This window comes from Ambystoma mexicanum, chromosome 1p (assembly GCF_040938575.1).
Source record: "Ambystoma mexicanum isolate Mex_15411 chromosome 1p, UKY_AmexF1_1, whole genome shotgun sequence".
NCBI lineage: Eukaryota > Metazoa > Chordata > Amphibia > Caudata > Ambystomatidae > Ambystoma > Ambystoma mexicanum.
In genome coordinates, this window is record NC_090921.1 from 1443750598 (window position 1) to 1443773288 (window position 22691).

The following is a 22691-nucleotide window of genomic DNA, read 5'->3' on the forward strand; positions in this document are numbered from 1 at the left end:
AGGGCAGCGGGCTAGTTTCATGGCTCACTTGTGGATGTCCCGGGCCAGGGCATCATCAAACTCCTCCTCAATGTCCCGGATGCGGTCCTCCTCCATGGCCCCGAGGGTCCGCAGGGCCGTCGACTTCTCCACCTCCAAACCCCTGCGGATTGCCTCGAGGCACTCGGCCCGCCTCAGGGCCCTCCGCATGGAGTTCTCCGCCCTGACCATTGTGAGCCATGCCTCTTCCGCCCGCTGCCGCTCCGCATCTATGGTGTGGCCCAACCGCTGCCACATGGAAGACACTCTCTGTCCTGGGTCCTCCTGCCCTCCGGCCGATGCCTGCCCCTCTGATGTTGAAGGCTCCGAGCCTTCATGGCTCCCACCACGTTGCTGCTGCTGCTGTGTCTCTGCCCGTGCACTGCCTCCTGCTGCCTGCACATCCTCCGCTGGCTGGGGTGCAGTCGTAGATGTGGCCACCCCTGCTGGACGTCCGACTCCCGACTGTGGCAGGGATGCCTCCTCCACCAGCCTGGCTGCACCGTCAGAGGCAGCTCCACAGGGCACCCAGGTGACTGATGGGTGGGAAGAGGCACAGAGGACGACTGGCGCGTAGGGGGTCCAGTTGAGGAGGGGGTCGTAGCAAGCATCCCCATCAGACGGAGGAACCCGGCCTGGGTGACCTGTCCCAGCAGGCTGACGTGGTCAACGAGCCATTCGAGATGACGTGCAGTCTCTTCATGAAAAGACTGCAGGTCACCTCGCATGGCCCGTTGATGCAACGCCACACCAGCCAGGACAGGCTCAACCCGGACCTGGATAGCCACATCCGCAGGCAGAGGAAGGCCAGTTGACGTGAGCTCATCCCCTGCCTGAAAACGGGTCTGGACGTAGGCATCCCTGCTGGTGCAAGATGATGCAGGGACAGGATCAGGGACAGGATTGCACACAGGCACCTCCGCGGCAGCCTGTGCTGCCTCCTGTCCCTGGTCCTGCACTGCACCACTAGCACCAGTGGGATCCCCACCTCCAGACCCCGTCTCTGGTGCTTGCACAGCCTCCTCCTCCACCAAACCCCCCACCAACCTGGATGACTCCGTGCCATCTTCCCCTGTTGGGCCCTGTGGGGTCCCAGCTGCCCCTTCTGCTGCCGAGGAGTCCAACTCCAACCTCCGCCTCTTGGACCTCCCCCCGGCAGCTGCGGCCTGGGACGCGGCACCGGACTCCTCACTCCCCGGCGAGATCACAGCATGGGGGGGGGAGCCGGGCCTTGCGTCTCCGGCTGGCGGTGGGATCCAAGCCGTAGTGCTCCACAGCACCTTCTCCGCCCTCTTCATCAGTTGACGCTGCAGACAGGGAGAAACAAAACACAGGCATCAGGGCACTGTACAATGGACACATACACACATGACAGTTGTACATGAGTGGCATTGGCAAACCTCAGACATGTCATCACAATCCCCAACACACATGTCATTACAACTCGCACACATGAGCCATACCACAGCCATATCGCAACTGCCACCACCATCCATACACATACAACAGCATGAGCAGCCAAAGGTGAGCCAGACATCACATGCAACACAGGAAGTGCACCACACATGTACACACACCACCACACTTGCATGCATGTGTACACCTCTGCCAAGTGTCGCAGTGTTCAGACGGGCATCCATGTCACATCTGCCAATCAGGCTTCCACATACCGCTGTCAAATGCATCCATGTTGCATCACTGTTGCACCCTTGTCAAATACACACACATGCACATGTACACAGTGCTGATACATGCAGCCAAAAACAACATACATGCGTGACATCACGGACATGTCTACTTACATACACATTCATCGAAACATGTGTGCCCACACAACTGCATTTGGCATGCAAGCCTACACACACAAGCACCATCCATGTCTCACACATTCCAGCCCTCGCATGTGTCAGCCCCACGACCCTGTACACCCCCACCCATACTCGACCCCATACAAACAGATGTGCAACCTGCACACTACTGAATAATCACCACATGCACTGCTCACAATCAGGATGCATGTACACTCACCGCTCGACTCCAGACGGGTCTGCCTCTCAAGGACCTGGACGTGGAGCGCTGGGGATATGCGTTCCAGGACCCTCATCTGTTCTTCCGACAAGTGGCCCCGGCGCCCCTTGGCATCCGCTGCCTTCAAGAGGCGCCGGGCCTTGTTCAGGGTCCTGGACCTGTAGTCCTCCCAGCGCTTCTTGACATGTTGTAAGTCGCGGACTGCCACCCCCTCCGCGTTGATGGCAGTCACGATGTCAATCCAGATCCGAGTCCGTCCTTCCTTGTCGGCGCGGGAACTTCCGAAGAGGGCATCATACTGCCCCAGGACTTGCTCCACCAGGACACCAACTTCGGTGGCACTGAAGCTGGTGCCCCTCTGCCTCTCTGGCCGGGGGTTGTCAGTGGTCTCAGATGGTGTTTGCCCCGACATGACAACCCCAGAGGCAGGAGTGGGTGGGGAATTGGGTCCTGGGGCTGGGCTGTGGAGCGATGGAATCCCAGTCGGGAGTCTTCGGTTCCAGCAGGGGTGGTCACAGCAACAGCACCCCTGGCTGATGTGCAGGCAGCAAATGGCAGGGCACGTGGGCAGCAGGCAGTCAGGCAGCAGCAGATGGCAGGTGGGAGCGTGCTCGGGGCTTTGGGGGGCAGTAGCTCGGCCTTCTGGGCAGGAGCGTGGTCTTCCGTGTGCTTACGCGTGGCCAGCTTGATACGGAGTGATTTGGCACGTGAAAAATCTGCACGTCAGCGTGTAATTCGAGGAAATTCGAGGAAAGGCCCTTGCACGCATACGCATTTTCATTGGACAGAAGGCCCCTCAAGCGCAAGCGCCCCTGTGACGTGACACGTACAGACGTGCATGGGCATTTCAGTGCGCGTGAAAAACTGCACGTCCGCGTGTAATACGAGGAAAGGGCCCATGCACGTAAGCGCGCGTGGAAAACTGCACGTCCGCGTGCAATACGAGGAAAGGGCCCATGTGTGTAAGCGCACGTGAAAAACTGCACGTCCGCGTGTAATACGAGGAAAGGGCCCAGGCGCGTAAGCGCGCGTGAAAAACTGCACATCCGCGTGTAATACGAGGAAAGGGCCCATGCGCGTAAGTGACGTGACGCGCGCGTGCGTTTCCCTCAGCACGGGTTAAAGGTGAGCGGGCCCAGCAGTTCGCTGTACGTGCCTTTCGTGGAGACCGACGTGTGTTGCTGCTTCCTGTTGTTTCGTGCGCCATCACAACTTCACAGCTATCAAGGACGTATCTCTTCTTTTGGCGGGGGTATTGGCTACGTGTGTTTTTCTGCATCGCGCTAGTCAGACGGTGAGTCGCACACGCTCTTTTTCCCACTGCGGGTGCCCCTGTGTATCGCACCCATTTTCGATGTCATAGTAGCCTGCGTGTCCCACGCGTACGCGTTATTCGTGTTACTGGGTGCCACCGCGTAGTGCGGGAGGTTGAATCCAGGCACGTAGGCTGCAGGGTTGTGTGCACGGTTTTACTGCAGTTTTGGGGTGCCTGAGTGTTGCGTGGCCCGTCACCACATCACCGGGGTCACATACAGCCTTGCAGGTGCAGGGGGGCTGTTAACATCTTGCTTCCCACCCCCTTCACCCCAATTGCCCAGGTCAATTGTGGTGTACACCTCCCATTTCCACCACTCCATCTGTGCCAGCACTACTACATCTGTGCCATGGTTGGGAGGCCACCAAAGGTGAGGGGCGCCTCAGCTGGGCGTACTCCTCGTGGCGGGCGTGGTCGGGGACGTGGCCGTGGTGACCAGGGAGTAGGGGGACTCCAGGGTGTCCAGGGCAGCCACAGAGGGGGAAGAGGCAGGGTTGCGCCACTTGAGCACAATGTTGTGCCATGTGTCGGTGCAGCCATGCCACCACCCCCTGTGGTTCCGGGGGATGCAGCTCCTGCATCTGGCACTGGCACCCATATGACCCAGCAGTCCGTTCCATCGACTGCCACGGGCCCAAGGGTAGTGGTAGCTGCAGGTGCAGCTGTGGACACCGCCACCCAGGCTCAGGGTCTGCCAGCGCAGGCTGCGTTGGCACTTGAAGAGCCCTTGGTAGATCTCCAACAGGCCACGGGGGAAACCATAGGGGCAGGCCGGGCTGCTCAGACCAAGACACGTGTCCCTGGGGCAGTCATGTCATCTGCTGCCCCGAACAGCCGGGTGTTGGCAAGTGCAGGGGCAGATGCACCCAACAGCACCCCGGTTATGAGTCTGCCAACCAGGACCGTTGCGGTCAATGACCCTGCCACAGCTGATGTTGCTGGGGGGGTCCATTAGTGGGCACCCAGCTGCCACTGACACAAGTCAGGCCTTTGGTCATCCCTCCACCTGCCACTCCCTTGGCTCAATCCACCGAACCCACTGGCCATACTGGTCAGGGCGGCATTAGCCAGCCAGGGTCTGCGCCACAGTCCAAGAGGAGGAAGGTTGCACCTGCAGCACAGGCTGGGACCCCACACACAGCCACGACCTCCTGCACGTCGAGGAAGAAGCCTTTCTGTAAGCAGGAACTGGACTTCCTCGTGGACTACGTGCGAGGCCACAGCCGTGACATGCTAGTGGGTGCCAATAGTCAGACTACGGCTGCCCAATGTGACACCCACTGGAAGCATGTTGCGGAACATGTCAGTTCATTCGGCCATGAGGTGCGCACGGCGCAGTAGTGCAAAAAGCGTTGGAATGACATCAAGCGCAGCACTAAGGCCAAGCATGCCTCAAATTACAACTTGACTCTGGTGACTGGCGGTGGGCCTGCACCAGAGGAGGAAGAACTCACTCCGCATGAGGCTCTCGTTGTGGAGTTCATACCACCTGAATTGGTCGAAGGAGTGGGAGAGATGCTGGACTTTGATGCCCAGTCCAGTGAGTGTTGATGCGTGTTTGTTGAGGACATGTGTGTTTCACTTGTGGGATGTGTTGTACATGATTGCTGCTACATGTGACGTGTACATAGTTCTGATGTGTAAGTAATGCAATGCTACCGTCATGCATGTCTCCTCTGCCTGCATGTGGGACTCCATGTGGGTGTGCTCCCTTGCCCCTCCCCCGCCACTCTGCACTCCAGTTCCACCTTTGCACTGGTCTGCTCCAATCTTGCCAATGTGTAGTTTCTTGTTCATGTGTCCTGTGTAGATGCTAACTTCCAGCGTAGAAACTGCCAGACATATGCCGTGTGGTACAGCCTTAGTACTCTATGCAGGGTATCTCACTTGTACTGTGCATGGGTCAGATGTCCTGCAGTGACATGAGTGCCCATTCATGCTCCACGTGCATTGCACGCATGCCCCTATGTTTCCTTGACTGGATGATCACTCTAATATGAGTCCTTGGTTACATACATTGCGTGCCATCTCATCGGCCTCCCCATGTCAACTGTGGCTCAGTCCTGCGTTGCACACATGTTTAGGCCCTGACAATCTGTGTGGCTCACAGGCCTCAGCCTGTTCAATGGCCAATGACTCTGTCCAACTCTTGTGTCTTCTTCACACGTGGGCGGCCTCCGGAGTTTTCATCATGTGTCCTGCCCACTGTCCCAGCATCATTTGCAGTGTTGTAATTTGAATCACATTAAGCTGTTGATGCCAGTCAACACTGCCTGTCAATACACAGGTGTATGGTCAGCCTTTTGATACCATGCTAGGCATCCCTGCTTTGGTACTGGGGTGGAGGTGTGCTTGGCTTCTAGACATGGTACACATTGAATGCACAATGCATGTGATGTCTGAATTTGACATTGCACTGCCTTCACATTTCCTGGCACACACCATGTAGTGCTTGTACATGTAGGTAGTGAGTGGCGTACACATTTTCTGCACTGCATAGACCAACTTCCATGGAAACTGCCACCTTTCAACAGGTCTGATCACAGAAGCTATTCAAAGTAGACCCAGCATGCATGCCAGGTCATATGTTGTGTGTCACATGTCTGCAGGATGCCTTTGCTGTCGGTGTGTGTCGTGTGCTTCTGACATGTGTATTGACCTTTTTCTCTCTATTTTTCAGGTGATGACGCAATGGAGGCGGAGGATGGTGTTGTCATGCCAGACACAGGGTTGGTAACACCACATCAACCCGGCACTAGTGGGGGTCGTGGGGTGGTAGGCCACGAAAACCCCCAAGTGCTGCAGTCCATCTTGTCTCTGGCTGCCTATGAGTCCAGCCTTGATGACGACTCTGACATCCATGTTGAGTTGGATGAGCATCAAGTCCATGTGTCAGCGGTGAGTGATTCTGATGTGGACACTCCTCTGTCTTCGACACCTGCACTGAGGGATCAGGCAGTCTTGGTTCCTCCGCCCGTGGTGGATCGGGACGCAGGGTCACCCTCCACACCAGTCACTGATGTGCCTGGGACATCACGTCGACGGGGGCATGTAGTCGTGCAGCCGCAGGCGGTGCCAACACACCGAGGATCCCCGGTCCTTGGGTCCTGCAGGGGTCAAGCCCGGCAACGCAGTCGCCGCTCGCAACCGCTGTAAACTGAGTGGGAGCAAGACATTACTGCCAATTCCGAACGGCAGGGGGCAGCAATGGAGAACATCGCTGAGAGCATGGAGCGTGTGGCCCGATCTGTGCTCCCCCCGGCTAGGCAGGTGCTTCTCCAGCAGCAGGCGGCACGGTCCACGGCCCGCTCGCTCAGGCTGGGCATGGCGGCCTCAGACAGGGCACGCCAGGCTGAAATGTCGTCTCTGCGTCAAGCAATTGCTGCTCACGCAGAGGTGCACATGGATGCCCTGAGGGAGGAGTATGCTTCCCTGAGATCCACTCTGGGTGTCCTTATGATGTTCCAGAGGCAGCAGGCAGAGGAGAGGTTTGCACAGCTTGAGCGTACCATCTCGGCTGAGCTACAGGCTTACCGGGAGGTGCAGCGGTTGTCCAGCCAGGCCTTGAAGGCGAACTCCGTGTTACACGTGCTACCTTGCAAGAGGAAGCACGTGTATCACGTGAGGTTCTGCATGCAGACCTACGTCACATCGCCACACAGAACCAGGCTCACCCATCCGGCAGACTTGCTGCCGACGAGGGGCAAGCTGCGGCTAGGCGTGGTCAGGCTACTGTGCCACGTCCTCCTTTCCAGGATGAGCCAGACTCGGACGACCATCTATCTCCCACATAGGTCGTGCTGTGCAGGCATTGAGCCCATGGAGGATTTTTTTTTTTGGCTCAGCATTATCGCATGTGGATGTTGAGCAGCACCCTGTACCTCCCCCCTCCTGGGTGCCTCCCCTCCCCCCCGGGTCGTATGTGGCCATTTTTGATTTTTCTTTTAGTTTAGTTAGTTAAGTTTCTGTTTGATAGTTAGTTTAAATAGGTAATGTAGGTTTTCCATAGTTAGTGTAATTAGTTAATAGTTGAGTTAGTTTAAAATTGCTAGTCTATTGTGCTTTCATGTGACGGTGCGGTGCTTTGTGGCTTTTGAAGGCATCCACTGTCTGTTCCAGCTGGGCCCTTCATGGTTGTCTTGTGTATGTGTTCGCTGCTTGGGGTCCTTGACTCACATATGCCACTCCTGCCTCCCTTATCCATGGGCTCGCAAGGATGGTTCGGTGTTACAGAATTTTACACAAGGGCTTTGGACTGTCATATCTGTGGCATGTCTGGTGCTGTGTGACTTGTGTTGACACCCCTAGTGGGGATGATTTAGGTGTCATTGTCCACTGTTCAGCTGTTGCTAGATGGGGTGCGTCATGATTAATGTGGACATTGATTGCTATGCATTGTGTAGTATGTTTCATATCTTTCCTGTACACGTGCTTGTTGCAATTCATGCTGTAGATAGTGTTCCACACTTTGGAGGTGAAAGACGGACTGATGGTGTGATTCGTGATGTGACTCTCTGACATGGTCAAGTAATGAGATGCCTGATGAGACACACACAGATGCATTTGAAGCATTAATCATGTGTTTCATGCCCTTTCTGCAGGGGGATGAGCCTCCAGAGCACCTTTGCCAGCAGACATGGCCAATTGGACGACAGAATTCTGGACCCGTTTGTTGGTGCCCACATGCACATGTGTGCACAAGCAGAGGCACAGTGATTGCAGACCCACATCCTAGAACTGCTGACATGTTCCAAGGAACTCCAGGCAAGGTGAGCATCACAGGGGGGCCACGACACAGCAAAGCTTGCACCAGGCGAGTTGCACATGCAGGCTTAGACTCAGCACTGAGGGTGAGCTTAGACGAATATTGGTGTTGAAGCACACAATGCAGCTCAGATGTGTTTGTGGACTGATGGCTGTTGATAGTAGGGTTGTCTGGGACACATGCAGGGGCAGTGGCACATACCCTCCGGTACACCAAGGTCCATTGAGGCACTTGTATCAACCATGTAGCCTTCCGAGACATGGAAAGGGGCAGCTCACAGGGACATGGTGGTACGCAACTTGCTCTGTAGTCATGGCTTGCTATATGGGTCTGTCTGCTTACCCAGGGAACATTGCATGTTGTGTGAATTGTGACACATTGGTGTTCCATTTGCCACGCACCCACCAGCGGCTGACTTACTGCATTGACTGTGTATGACCCGTCACAAAACCCTAGAGGGGGTGGTTGGTTCGTACCACTCCTGAGCCTGGACTACAGAAGGCCATGACAATGATGTCCAAGTTTGTTTGGATTGTGTATGTGTTCATGCAGGTTGTACATTTTCGTGCATTCCCTAGTTTCATATGTCATTCCTCCTCCCCTCTCCTGCCACTCATTCCAGTCATCCAGTGTGTCAACACCTGTCCCGACTGCATATCCCTGAACCTCATTCCCCACCAGGGTCTCAGGGGCCTGTGTGAGTTTGACCTTGCAGGCACCCGGGACATGGTGGGGGTGGTTGTTTCGTGACACTCCCGCGCCTGTACAGGGGACCTGTGACAGTACACATCCATTCATGATGCATCATCCTATGTAATGTACCACACATGTCTCACATCCTGTTGTGACATTGTTTTGCTGTGCTACCTTGGTTGTTGCATCATTGTGGTAGTACTTGGCCTTTGTGAGGTACTGCTACGTCAAGTCATCTACTGGAGGGTGTTCGGGTTCGTTTTTATGCCTTGGATTTTGTGATTTTGGAAATGAGTGTGGATTCTGAGGGTTCAGGCATCTTTTTACACACAAGGTGGGAGATGGTGACGAAGGGTAAAGGTGATCCTGTGGCCAGGTGGAATTGAGGTTTGGAGGCTCCATGACCCAGGTGCAGTTGTTCAGTGGGTCATGGTCATTTGTGAGGGAGGGGGGGGTTGTTGTTGATAGTTGCCTTGCCCTGCAGTGTGATGGGAACTCTGACATAGTAATGGTGGTATCCTATGTACATGTTGTGTTTTGCTGATCAATGCCTGTTCATGTGTTGTGTTTTCCTTTCAGGTGCGAGGGGATAGTTGTGGTTTGACATGCTGGTGTGTACACATAGTGGATGTTCACATGTGATGTGTAGGGAACACTGATGGTCACTTGAGTGCACATGCATATGTGGAGTGCATGTCCTTGCAGAACCACACACTTGCACTCTGATGCACTATATGTACTCCCACCCTTGCATATCCACGTGTACACTGTTTGCCTTCTGGTGCCCACTGTGTCCCGGCAGCACATGTTCTGTGACCGATTATGGATCCAGTACATGCCTAATTTGATGTTTGATGTGGTCTGTCACTTAGATGTGATGTTCAGGGTATGCATCACACACAATGGCTGTTCACTGTGCTGTGCGCTGAGCAGTGTGATGCAGGAGTAGGACACTGCACACATGAGCTGCAGTGTTGATTTTGCAATGCATAATGTGCATGTAGACAGGCATTCATTGTGATGTTACGTCTACGACTGTTGTAATGCATTTGGAAATGACTTATTTTGGGTGGGAGATTTTGTTGGTCTGTCATTTCAACTGATTCCGGGTCAGGCAGCAGTGTCCGATGCCACTGTACATTTAGGACATGGCAATGTGTACCTTATCGTTACTGCGTTGGTGTATGGGTATTGCTTGCCATGTCATGCTGATGTTTGGGAAGGTTTGAGTGACATGACAGTGATGGCCATGGCCTGTTTTGCAGGTGTGTGTGATGCACACCTTGCATGTCTGGGTCATCCGCTTCTCAGAGCAACTAGCTGGAGGTGGATTTCTCTCCGCAGCAGGGCCCTCCCCCAGGAACAGACTTCCGGCCTGACTTGAACTTGAGGGGAACCATCTCCAGTTCTGGAAGCACCTCAAGACCTTCCTCTTTGCTTCTACTTACTCTCTGCCTCTCCCTTGCAGAATTCTTCACTGGAACTGCACAGGAGCTGCAACTGGGCCACTCTCACTGACCTCGGTCCCTGGCCCAGCCACTCTCCACTTGCACTGCCTCCCTGGCAACCCCTGCACTGCAGTACTGTCTCTCTATCCCTACAGCCCTCCCTTCCCAGCACTTGTCTGCACTTACCTTTGTAGTTGCCACCAGGCGACCTATGTATTATTTTTTTGGGCTACTTCCCCTGTACTGGACTCCCCCCCACCCTTCCCCTTGCACTTTTCCCTTCCCCCTACCCCTGCACTTGCACGATCTCAATGACACCTGGCCTAGTAGTACCGTTCTCTGTGTTCCCTTGTTCCCCCCTCCCTGCCTCATTGCGCCTTGGAATACTTGTGTATGGCCCATATCATGTCATATGTCATATGTGTGCCTTTTGGTCACACAGGATAGCTTGTGTTTAAGTAGCTAGGGATGCAGACGATGTGGCACTTCCATGGCAACTATCTCAGGGTGGTAGGGTTGTGAAAGTTGACTGTCTCTTTGTCATCATCGATTGTCACCTGGTATGTGCCAGGCTTGTGTGCACTCCGCAGGGGTGGGAGTTTAGGTGAAAAATGTGGCCACAAGCTGGGTCCGGGCTTCCTCGCCACGTGCCCTGTCCTCTCCCATGGGCAGTGCCTGTGCCTGTGGTTGGGGATGTGAGGGCACCACCATGTCCACCGGGACGCCCGGCCGTGTTGCAACATTGTGCAGGACACATGCTGCCACAATGATCCTGCACACTACTGGTGGTGCATAGAGTAGTTGCCCACCAGAGCGGTGAAGGGAGCGGAAACGTGACTTGAGCACTCCGAATGTGCGCTCCACTATGCCCCTGGTTGCAATTTGGGCGGCGTTGTATCTTACCTGGGGTGGTGTGGTGGGGTTCCGGATTGGCGTCATCATGTGGTTGCTCAGAGGGTAGGCACTGTCCCCTGGGGAGGTGATAATAGTTGAGATTATTAGGGTTTGGATATTTGTCTGTGTGTGACTTGCATGCATGTGCAAGGGCATTTGTACTGACCTAGGAGCCATGTGTCGCCATGCTGCCCAGCTTCCAGGGCCCGGCTCAGGGCGGACATTCTGTATATGAAACTGTCATGGGTGGAGCCAGGGTAGTTTGCATAGACAGAGGTGATGATTCCCTTTGCATCACATACCACCTGTACATTGATGGAATGCCAGTGCTTGCGGTTTCGGTAGATGTGCTCAATGGCCCTAGGTGGACGTAGGGCCACATGAGTGCAATCTATGGCACCGAGCACTTTGGGGAAGTGTGCCACCCTGAAAAAATCCAGGACAACGGCCTGCCTTTCTGCGGGTGTTCTGGGCATGTATATGTGCCTTCGGACAGAGGGGCGCACTGTCATGATTGCCAGTACCTGGTGTAGGCAGTGTGACTGCGTGGCCTGTGAGACCCCCCCACTATGGCAGTGGTCTGCTGAAATGACCCAGTGGCCAAAAAATGCAGGACATTGAGCAGCTTCTCCAAGGGGCTCAATGCTTGGGAGCAAAGGGTGGGGGATGTGAGGTCATCTTCCCACTCCCTGACCAGGTCTAGGATGATATGGGGTGGAAACCTATACCTGCCGTAGACATGGTCGCCAGGCATCCCAAAAAGGCTTGTCCGTGGTGCGAAAATGCGTGCCCTGGCTATTCTCCTCCTCCTCCGGTGTCCCACGATCAGTGCAGCGACAAATGGGGCATTCATCGTAGCTGTATATACGCGTTTGTTGTTTGCGCGCACTTTTATGCTGTGCGCGGGGTCGCTTCCGCCTGCCTTCGTGCGGGTTTCCTGTATTCGGATACGTGGTAAGACTGTAGGTCCGAGTATCATCGCGTGTGATCGGAGGGGAGTGAGCGTACACAGGATTGGCCTGGGTACGTGTGTTTCGGGGTGCTCGGGAAGTTCCACACGTGATTAGCCTGGGTACGTGTGTTCCGGGGTGCCGGGAACTTTCACACGCGATTGGTGGAAGTCCACATGTGTTCTGTCATCACGTGCAATGAGGGAAACACCCGCGCGCGTCATGTCACAGACGCGCTCACGCGCTAAGGGCCTTTGGTCCAATGAAATCGCATATGCGTGCTGCCGTGCATACGCGCTAAGGGCCTTTCCTCATATAACACGCGGACGTGCAGTTTTCCACATGCGCTTACGCGCATGGGCCCTTTCCTCGTATTACACGCGGACGTGCAGTTTTTCACACGCGCTGAAATGCCCATGCACGTCTGTACGCGTCATGTCACAGGGGCGCTTGAGGGGCCTTCTGTCCAATGAAAATGCATGTGCATGCAGGCGGGCTTACGCGCTAAGGGCCTTTCCTCGAATTACATGCTGACGTGCAGATTTTTCACGTGCCAAATCACTCCGTATCAAGCTGGCCACGCGTAAGCACACGGAAGACCACGCTCCTGCCCAGAAGGCCGAACTACTGCCCCCCAGAGTCCCGAGCACACTCCCACCTGCAATCTGCTGCTGCCTGACTGCCTGCTGCCCACGTGCCCTGCCATTTGCTGCCTGCACATCAGCCAGGGGTGCTGTTGCTGTGACCACCCCTGCTGGAACCGAAGACTCCCGACTGGGATTCCATCGCTCCACAGCCTAGCCCCAGAACCCAATTCCCCACCCACTCCTGCCTCTGGGGTTGTCATGTCGGGGCAAACACCATCTGAGACCACTGACAACCCCCGGCCAGAGAGGCAGAGGGGCATCAGCTTCAGTGCCACCGAAGTTGGTGTCCTGGTGGAGCAAGTCCTGGGGCAGTATGATGCCCTCTTCGGAAGTTCCCGCGCCGACAAGGAAGGACGGACTCGGATCTGGATTGACATCGTGACTGCCATCAACGCGGAGGGGGTGGCAGTCCGCGACTTACAACATGTCAAGAAGCGCTGGGAGGACTTCAGGTCCAGGAACCTGAACAAGGCCCGGCGCCTCTTGAAGGCAGCGGATGCCAAGGGGCGCCGGGGCCACTTGTCGGAAGAACAGATGAGGGTCCTGGAACGCATATCCCCAGCGCTCCACGTCCAGGTCCTTGAGAGGCAGACCCGTCTGGAGTCGAGCGGTGAGTGTACATGCATCCTGATTGTGAGCAGTGCATGTGGTGATTATTCAGTAGTGTGCAGGTTGCACATCTGTTTGTATGGGGTCGAGTATGGGTGGGGGTGTACAGGGCCGTGGGGCTGACACATGCGAGGGCTGGAATGTGTGAGACATGGATGGTGCTTGTGTGTGTAGGCTTGCATGCCAAATGCAGTTGTGTGGGCACACATGTTTGGATGAATGTGTAGGTAAGTAGACATGTCCGTGATGTCACGCATGTATGTTGTTTTTGGCTGCATGTATCAGCACTGTGTACATGTGTGTGTATTTAACAAGGGTGCAACAGTGATGCAACATGGATGCATGTGACAGCGGTATGTGGAAGCCTGATTGGCAGATGTGACATGGATGCCCATCTGAACACTGCGACACTTGGCAGAGGTGTACACATGCATGCAAGTGTGGTGGTGTGTGTACATGTGTGGTGCACTTCCTGTGTTGCATGTGATGTCTGGCTCACCTTTGTCTGCTCATGCTGTTGTATGTGTATGGATGGTGGTGGCAGTTGCGATATGGCTGTGGTATGGCTCATGTGTGCGAGTTGTAATGACATGTGTGTTGGGGATTGTGATGACATGTCTGAGGTTTGCCAATGCCACTCATGTACAACTGTCATGTGTGTATGTGTCCATTGTACAGGGCCCTGATGCCTGTGTTTTGTTTCTCCCTGTCTGCAGCGTCAACTGTTGAAGAGGGCGGAGAAGGTGCTGTGGAGCACAGCGGCGGGGATCCCACCGCCAGCCGGAGACGCAAGGCCCGGCTCCCCTCCCATGTTGTGATCTCGTCGGAGAGTGAGGAGTCCGGTGCCGCGTCCCAGGCCGCAGCTGCCGGGGGGAGGTCCAAGAGGCGGAGGTTGGAGTTGGATTCCTCGGCAGCAGAAGGGGCAGCTGGGGCCCCACAGGGCCCAACAGGGGAAGATGGCACGGAGTCATCCAGGTTGGTGGGGGGTTTGGTGGAGGAGGAGGCCGTGCAAGCACCAGAGACGGGGTCTGGAGGTGGGGATCCCACTGGTGCTAGTGGTGCAATGCAGGACCAGGGACAGGAGGCAGCACAGGCCGCCGCGGAGGTGCCTGTGTGCAATCCTGTCCCTGATCCTGTCCCTGAATCATCTTGCACCAGCAGGGATGCCTACGTCCAGACCTGTTTTCAGGCAGGGGATGAGTTCACGTCAACTGGCCTTCCTCTGCCTGCGGACATGGCTATCCAGGTCCGGGTTGAGCCTGTCCTGGCTGGTGTGGCGCTGCATCAACGGGCCATGCGAGGTGACCTGCAGTCTTTTCATGAAGAGACTGCACGTCATCTTGAATGGCTCGTTGACCACGTCAGCCTGCTGGGACAGGTCACCCAGGCCGGATTCCTCCGTCTGATGGGGCTTGCTACGACCCCCTCCTCAACTGGACCCCCTATGCGCCAGTCGTCCTCTGTGCCATCTTCCCACCCATCAGTCACCTGGGTGCCCTTTGGAGCTGCCTCTGACGGTGCGGCCAGGCTGGTGGAGGAGGCATCCCTGCCACAGTCGGGAGTCGGACGTCCAGCGGGGTGGCCACATCTACGACTGCACCCCAGCCAGCGGAGGATGTGCAGGCAGCAGGAGGCAGTGCACGGGCAGAGGCACAGCAGCAGCAGCAACGTGGTGGGAGCCAAGAAGGCTCGGGCCTTCAACATCGGAGGGGCAGGCATCGGCCGGAGGGCAGGAGGACCCAGGACAGAGAGTGTCTTCCGTGTGGCAGCGGTTGGGCCACGCCATAGATGCGGAGCGGCAGCGGGCAGAAGAGGCACGGCTCACAATGGTCAGGGCGGAGATCTCCATGCGGAGGGTCCTGAGGCAGGCCGAGTGCCTCGAGGCAATCCGCAGGGGTTTGGAGGTGGAGACGTCGACACCCTGCGGACCCTCGGGCCATGGAGGAGGACCACCTCCGGGACATTGAGGAGGAGTTCGATGATGCCCTGGCCCGGGACATCCACAAGTGAGCTGTGAAACTAGCCCGCTGCCCATGTACATAGTTATGTAGGTAGTGTTAGGTTTCATTTTTGTTTTGATTTTATTTGGACCTTTCGGACATTGGCCACATTTTTGTATATAGTTTATTTTATTAGTTAGTGTAGTTAGATAGGTTTCCTTTCTTTTGTTGGGATAATGGACACTGGCTTGTTCCCATGTAAATAGTTCACTGTTGGATTGTATTTTTTTTTCACTTTTTAACCATGGAGCAATGGCTTTCTTTTTTATTTCCCATTGGATTTTGTTTTGTGGACATTGACTTTGGACAACATTACTTTGGAATTTTATTTTTGGTTTAGCTTTTTTTCCACGGACATGCTTTTTTTAATTTTTGTACATTCACATTTCTGTTTCTTCATTTTTTATTCTATTTATGTTTCCTTTAATACATATTTTTTTTGGTGAACTTCAATGTGTGGTATCTCATTGGTTTCATGCATTTCATGATATGTGTTTTGAGATTCACTGACACCCATTGGGTGTATGTGAGGGAAATGTGTTTGTTTCGGAACTTGCAATTGGTGTTCTGTGATGTAATTGCAAATTATGAGTGGGTGGATGCAATACTCGGGTGGGTGTTTTGCATTTGGAGGCTGACCATAGGGACCAGGGATCTAGATTGTGATGACATGTTGGCTGGGGAACATGAGTTGCACATGGGTGGGGGCCTGCTGGCAGGTGCCCCACAGTGCTGGGGGGTGGGGGTGGTGGGGAACGTGAGTTGGACATGGGTGGGGGCCTGCTGGCAGGTGCCCAACAGTGCTGGGGAGTGGGGGTGCTGGGGAACATGAGTTGGACATGGGTGGGGGACTGCTGGCAGGTGCCCCACAGTGCTGTGGGGTGGGGGTGGTGGGGAACATGAGTTGGAGATGGGTGGGGGCCTGCTGGCAGGTGCCCCACAGTGCTGGGGGGTGGGGGTTCTGGGGAACATGAGTTGGACATGGGTGGGGTCCTGCTGGCAGGTGCCCCACAGTGCTGGGGGGTGGGGGTGGTGGGGAACATGAGTTGGACATGGGTGGGGGCCTGCTGGCAGGTGCCCCTGCACTGCTGGGGGGGTGGGGGTGGTGGGAGACATGGGTGGGGACCTGGTGGTAGGTGCCCCTGCACTGCTGGGGGGTGGGGGTGGTGGGAGACATGGGTGGGGGCATGGTGGTGGGTGCCCCTGCACTGCTGGGGGGTGGGGGTGGTGGGAGACATGGGTGGGGGCCTGGTGGTGGGTGCCCCTGCACTGCTGGGGGGTGGGGGTGGTGGGAGACATGGCTGGGGGCCTGGTGGAGGCTGCCCCTGGTGACTGGGGGGTGGGGGTGGTGGGAGACATGGGTGGGGGCCTGGTGGAGGGTGCCCCTGCACTGCTGGGGGGTGGGGGTGGTGGGTTAAATGGGTGGGGGCCTGGTGATGGGTGCCCCTGCACTGCTGGGGGATGGGGGTGGTGGGAGACATGGGTGGGGGCCTGGTGGAGGCTGCCCCTGGTGACTGGGGGGGTGGGGGTGCTGGGAGACATGGGTGGGGGCCTGGTGGTGGGTGCCCCTGCACTGCTGGGGGGTGGGGGTGGTGGGGAACATGAGTTGGACATGGGTGGGGACCTGCTGGCAAGTGCCCCACAGTGCTGGTGGGTGGGGGTGGTGGGGAACATGAGTTGGACATGGGTGGGGGCCTGCTGGCAGGTGCCCCTGCACTGCTGGGGGGTGGGGTGGTGGGAGACATGGGTGGGGGCCTGCTGGCAGGTGCCCCACAGTGCTGGGGGGTGGGGGTGGTGGGGAACATGAGTTGGACATGGGTGGGGGCCTGGTGGTGGGTGCCCCTGGTGGCTGGGGGGTGGGGGTGCTGGGAGACATGGGTGGGGGCCTGATGGAGGCTGCCCCTGGTGACTGGGGGGGTGGGGGTGCTGGGAGACATTGGTGGGGGCCTGGTGGTGGGTGCCCCTGCACTGCTGGGGGGTGGGGGTGGTGGGGAACATGAGTTGGACATGGGTGGGGGCCTGCTGGCAGGTGCCCCACAGTGCTGGGGGGTGGGGGTGGTGGGGAACATGAGTTGGACATGGGTGGGGGCCTGCTGGCAGGTGCCCCACAGTGGTGGGGGGTGGGGGTGCTGGGGAACATGAGTTGGTCATGGGTGGGGGCCTGGTGGTGGGTGCCCCTGGTGGCTGGGGGGTGGGGTGCTGGGATACATGGGTGGGGGCCTGGTGGAGGCTGCCCCTGGTGACTGGGGGGTGGGGTGCTGGGAGACATGGGTGGGGGCCTGGCGGTGGGTGCCCCTGCACTGCTGGGGGGTGGGGGTGGTGGGGAACATGAGTTGGTAATGGGTGGGGGCCTGCTGGCAGGTGCCCCACAGTGCTGGGGGTGGGGGTGCTGGGGAACATGAGTTGGACATGGGTGGGGGCCTGCTGGCAGGTGCCCCACAGTGCTGGGGGGTGGGGGTGGTGGAGAACATGAGTTGGACATGGGTGGGGGCCTGCTGGCAGGTGCCCCACAGTGCTGGGGGGTGGGGGTGCTGGGGAACATGAGTTGGACATGGGTGGGGGCCTGCTGGCAGGTGCCCCTGCACTGCTGGGGGGGTGGGGGTGGTGGGAGACATGGTTGGGGGCCTGGTGGTGGGTGCCCCTGCACTGGTGGGGATGGTGGGAGACATGGCTGGGGGCCTGGTGGTGGGTGCCCCTGCACTGCTGGGGGGTGGGGATGGTGGGAGACATAGGTGGGGGCCTGGTGGTGGGTGCCCCTGCACTGCTGGGGGGTGGGGGTGGTGGGTGACATGGGTGGGGGGCTGGTGGAGGCTGCCCATGCACTGCTGGGGGGTGGGGGTGCTGGGAGACATGGGTGGGGGCCTGGTGGAGGCTGCCCCTGGTGGCTGGGGGTGGGGGTGCTGGGAGACATGGGTGCGGGCCTGGTGGAGGCTGCCCCTGCACTGCTGGGGGGTGGGGGTGCTGGGAGACATGGGTGGGGGCCTGGTGGAGGCTGCCCCTGGTGGCTGGGGGGTGGGGGTGGGGGGAACATGAGTTGGACATGGGTGGGGGCCTGCTGGCAGGTGCCCCACAGTGCTGGGGGGTGGGGGTGGTGGGGAACATGAGTTGGACATGGGTGGGGGCCTGCTGGCAGGTGCCCCACAGTGCTGGGGGGTGGGGGTGGTGGAGAACATGAGTTGGACATGGGTGGGGGCCTGCTGGCAGGTGCCCCACAGTGCTGGGGGGTGGGGGTGCTGGGGAACATGAGTTGGACATGGGTGGGGGCCTGCTGGCAGGTGCCCCTGCACTGCTGGGGGGGTGGGGGTGGTGGGAGACATGGGTGGGGGCCTGGTGGTGGGTGCCCCTGCACTGCTGGGGGTGGGGATGGTGGGAGACATGGCTGGGGGCCTGGTGGTGGGTGCCCCTGCACTGCTGGGGGGTGGGGATGGTGGGAGACATAGGTGGGGGCCTGGTGGTGGGTGCTCCTGCACTGCTGGGGGGTGGGGGTGGTGGGTGACATGGGTGGGGGGCTGGTGGAGGCTGCCCATGCACTGCTGGGGGGTGGGGGTGCTGGGAGACATGGGTGGGGGCCTGGTGGAGGCTGCCCCTGGTGGCTGGGGGTGGGGGTGCTGGGAGACATGGGTGCGGGCCTGGTGGAGGCTGCCCCTGCACTGCTGGGGGGTGGGGGTGCTGGGAGACATGGGTGGGGGCCTGGTGGAGGCTGCCCCTGGTGGCTGGGGGGTGGGGGTGCTGGGAGACATGGATGGGGGCCTGGTGGAGGCTGCCCCTGCACTGCTGGGGGGTGGGGGTGGTGGGAGACATGGGTGGGGGCCTGGTGGAGGCTGCCCCTGCACTGCTGGGGGGTGGGGGTGGTGGGAGACATGGGTGGGGGCCTGGTGGAGGCTGCCCCTGGTGGCTGGAGGGTGGGGGAGCTGTGAGACATGGGTGGGGGCCTGGTGGAGGCTGCCCCTGCACTGCTGGGGGGTGGGGGTGGTGGGAGACATGGGTGGGGGCCTGGTGGAGGCTGCCCCTGGTGGCTGGGGGTGGGGGTGGTGGGAGACATGGGTGGGGGCCTGGTGGAGGCTGCCCCTGCACTCTGGGGGGTGGGCGTGGTGGGAGACATGGGTGGGGGCCTGGTGGTGGGTGCCCCTGGTGGCTGGGGGGTGGGGGTGCTGGGCGACATGGGTGGGGGCCTGGTGGAGGCTGCCCCTGCACTGCTGGGGGGTGGGAGTGGTGGGAGACATGGGTGGGGGCCTGGTGGAGGCTGCCCCTGGTGGCTGGGGGGTGGGGGTGCTGGGAGACATGGGTGGTGGCCTGGTGGAGGCTGCCCCTGCACTGCTGTGGGGTGGGGGTGGTGGGAGACATGGGTGGGGGCCTGGTGGTGGCTGCCCCTGGTGGCTGGGGGGTGGGGGTGCTGGGGGACATGGGTGGGGACCTGGTGGAGGCTGCCCCTGCACTGCTGGGGGGTGGGGGTGGTGGGAGACATGGGTGGGGGCCTGGTGGTGGGTGCCCATGGTGGCTGGGGGGTGGGGGTGCTGGGAGACATGGGTGGGGGCCTGGTGGAGGCTGCCCCTGGTGACTGGGGGGGTGGGGGTGCTGGGAGACATGGGTGGGGCCTTGTGGAGGCTGCCCCTGGGGGGTGGGGGTGCTGGGAGACATGGGTGGGGGCCTGGTGGAGGCTGCCCCTGGTGACTGGGGGGGTGGGGGTGGTGGGAGACATGGGTGGGGGCCTGCTGGCAGGTGCCCCACAGTGCTGGGGGGTGGGGGTGCTGGAGAACATGAGTTGGACATGGGTGGGGGCCTGCTGGCAGCTGCCCCACAGTGCTGGGGGGTGGGGGTGGTGGGGAACATGAGTTGGACATGGGTGGGGGCCTGCTGGCAGGTGCCCCTGCACTGCTGGGGGGGTGGGGGTGGTTGAGACATGGGTGGGGACCTGGTGGCGGGTGCCCCTGCAATGTTGGGGGGTGGGGGTGGTGGGAGACATGGGTGGGGGCCTGGTGGCGGGTGCCCCTGCACTGCTGGGGGGTGGGGGTGGTGGGAGACATGGGTGGGGGCCTGGTGTTGGGTGCCCCTGCACTGCTGGGGGGTGGGGGTGGTGAGAGACATGGGTGGGGGCCTGGTGCTGGGTGCTTCTGCACTGCTGGGGGGTGGAGGTGGTGGGAGACATGGGTGGGGGCCTGGTGGAGGCTGCCCCTGGTGACTGGGGGGGTGGGGGCGGTGGGAGACATGGGTGGGGGCCTGGTGTTGGGTGCCCCTGCACTGCTGGGGGGTGGGGGTGGTGGGAGACATGGGTGGGGGCCTGGTGCTGGGTGCTTCTGCACTGCTGGGGGGTGGAGGTGGTGGGAGACATGGGTGGGGGCCTGGTGGAGGCTGCCCCTGGTGACTGGGGGCGTGGGGGTGCTGGGAGACATGGTGGGAGCCTGGTGGTGGGTGCCCCTGCACTGCTGGGGGGTGGGGGTGGTGGGGAACATGAGTTGGACATGGGTGGGGGCCTGCTGGCAGGTGCCCCACAGTGCTGGGGGGTGGGGGTGGTGGGGAACATGAGTTGGACATGGGTGGGGGCCTGCTGGCAGGTGCCCCTGCACTGCTGGGGGGGTGGGGGTGGTGGGAGACATGGGTGGGGGCCTGGTGGTGGGTGCCCCTGCACTGCTGGGGGGTGGGGGTGGTGGGAGAAATGGGTGGGGGCCTGGTGGTGGGTGCCCCTGCACTGCTGGGGGTGGGGGTGGTGGGAGACATGGGTGGGGGCCTGGTGGTGGGTGCCCCTGCACTGCTGGGGGGTGGGGGTGGTGGGAGACATGGGTGGGGGCCTGGTGGAGGCTGCCCCTGCACTGCTGGGGGGTGGGGGTGCTGGGAGACATGTGTGGGGGCCTGGTGGAGGCTGTCCCTGGTGGCTGGGGGTGGGGGTGCTGGGAGACATGGGTGGGGGCCTGGTGGTGGCTGCCCCTGCACTGCTGGGGGGTGGGGGTGCTGGGAGACATGGGTGGGGGCCTGGTGGAGGCTGCCCCTGGTGGCTGGGGGGTGGGGGTGCTGGGAGACATGGGTGGGGGCCTGGTGGTGGGTGCCCCTGCACTGCTGGGGGTGGGGGTGGTGGGAAACATGGGTGGGGGCCTGGTGGAGGCTGCCCCTGCACTGCTGGGGGATGGGGGTGGTGGGAGACATGGGTGGGGGCCTGGTGGAGGCTGCCACTGGTGACTGGGGGCGTGGGGGTGCTGGGAGACATGGTGGGAGCCTGGTGGTGGGTGCCCCTGCACTGCTGGGGGGTGGGGGTGGTGGGGAACATGAGTTGGACATGGGTGGGGGCCTGCTGGCAGGTGCCCCACAGTGCTGGGGGGTGGGGGTGGTGGGGAACATGAGTTGGACATGGGTGGGGGCCTGCTGGCAGGTGCCCCTGCACTGCTGGGGGGGTGGGGGTGGTGGGAGACATGGGTGGGGGCCTGGTGGTGGGTGCCCCTGCACTGCTGGGGGTGGGGGTGGTGGGAGAAATGGGTGGGGGCCTGGTGGTGGGTGCCCCTGCACTGCTGGGGGTGGGGGTGGTGGGAGACATGGGTGGGGGCCTGGTGGTGGGTGCCCCTGCACTGCTGGGAGGTGGGGGTGGTGGGAGACATGGGTGGGGGCCTGGTGGAGGCTGCCCCTGCACTGCTGGGGGGTGGGGGTGCTGGGAGACATGTGTGGGGGCCTGGTGGAGGCTGTCCCTGGTGGCTGGGGGTGGGGGTGCTGGGAGACATGGGTGGGGGCCTGGTGGTGGCTGCCCCTGCACTGCTGGGGGGTGGGGGTGCTGGGAGACATGGGTGGGGGCCTGGTGGAGGCTGCCCCTGGTGGCTGGGGGGTGGGGGTGCTGGGAGACATGGGTGGGGGCCTGGTGGTGGGTGCTCCTGCACTGCTGGGGGTGGGGGTGGTGGGAAACATGGGTGGGGGCCTGGTGGAGGCTGCCCCTGCACTGCTGGGGGGTGGGGGTGGTGGGAGACATGGGTGGGGGCCTGGTGGAGGCTGCCCCTGGTGGCTGGGGGGTGGGGGTGCCGGGAGACATGGGTGGGGGCCTGTGGAGGCTGCCCCTGCACTGCTGGGGGGTGGGGGTGGTGCGAGACATGGGTGGGGGCCTGGTGGTGGGTGCCCCTGGTGGCTGGGGGGTGGGGGTGCTGGGAGACATGGGTGGGGGCCTGGTGGAGGCTGCCCCTGGTGGCTGGGGGGTGGGGGTGCTTGGAGACATGGGTGGGGGCCTTGTGGAGGCTGCCCCTGCACTGCTCGGGGGTGGGGGTGGTGGGAGACATGGGTGGGGGCCTGGGGCCTGTTGGCGTCTGCCCCTGTTGGCTGGGGGGTGGGGGTGCTGGGAGACATGGGTGGGGGC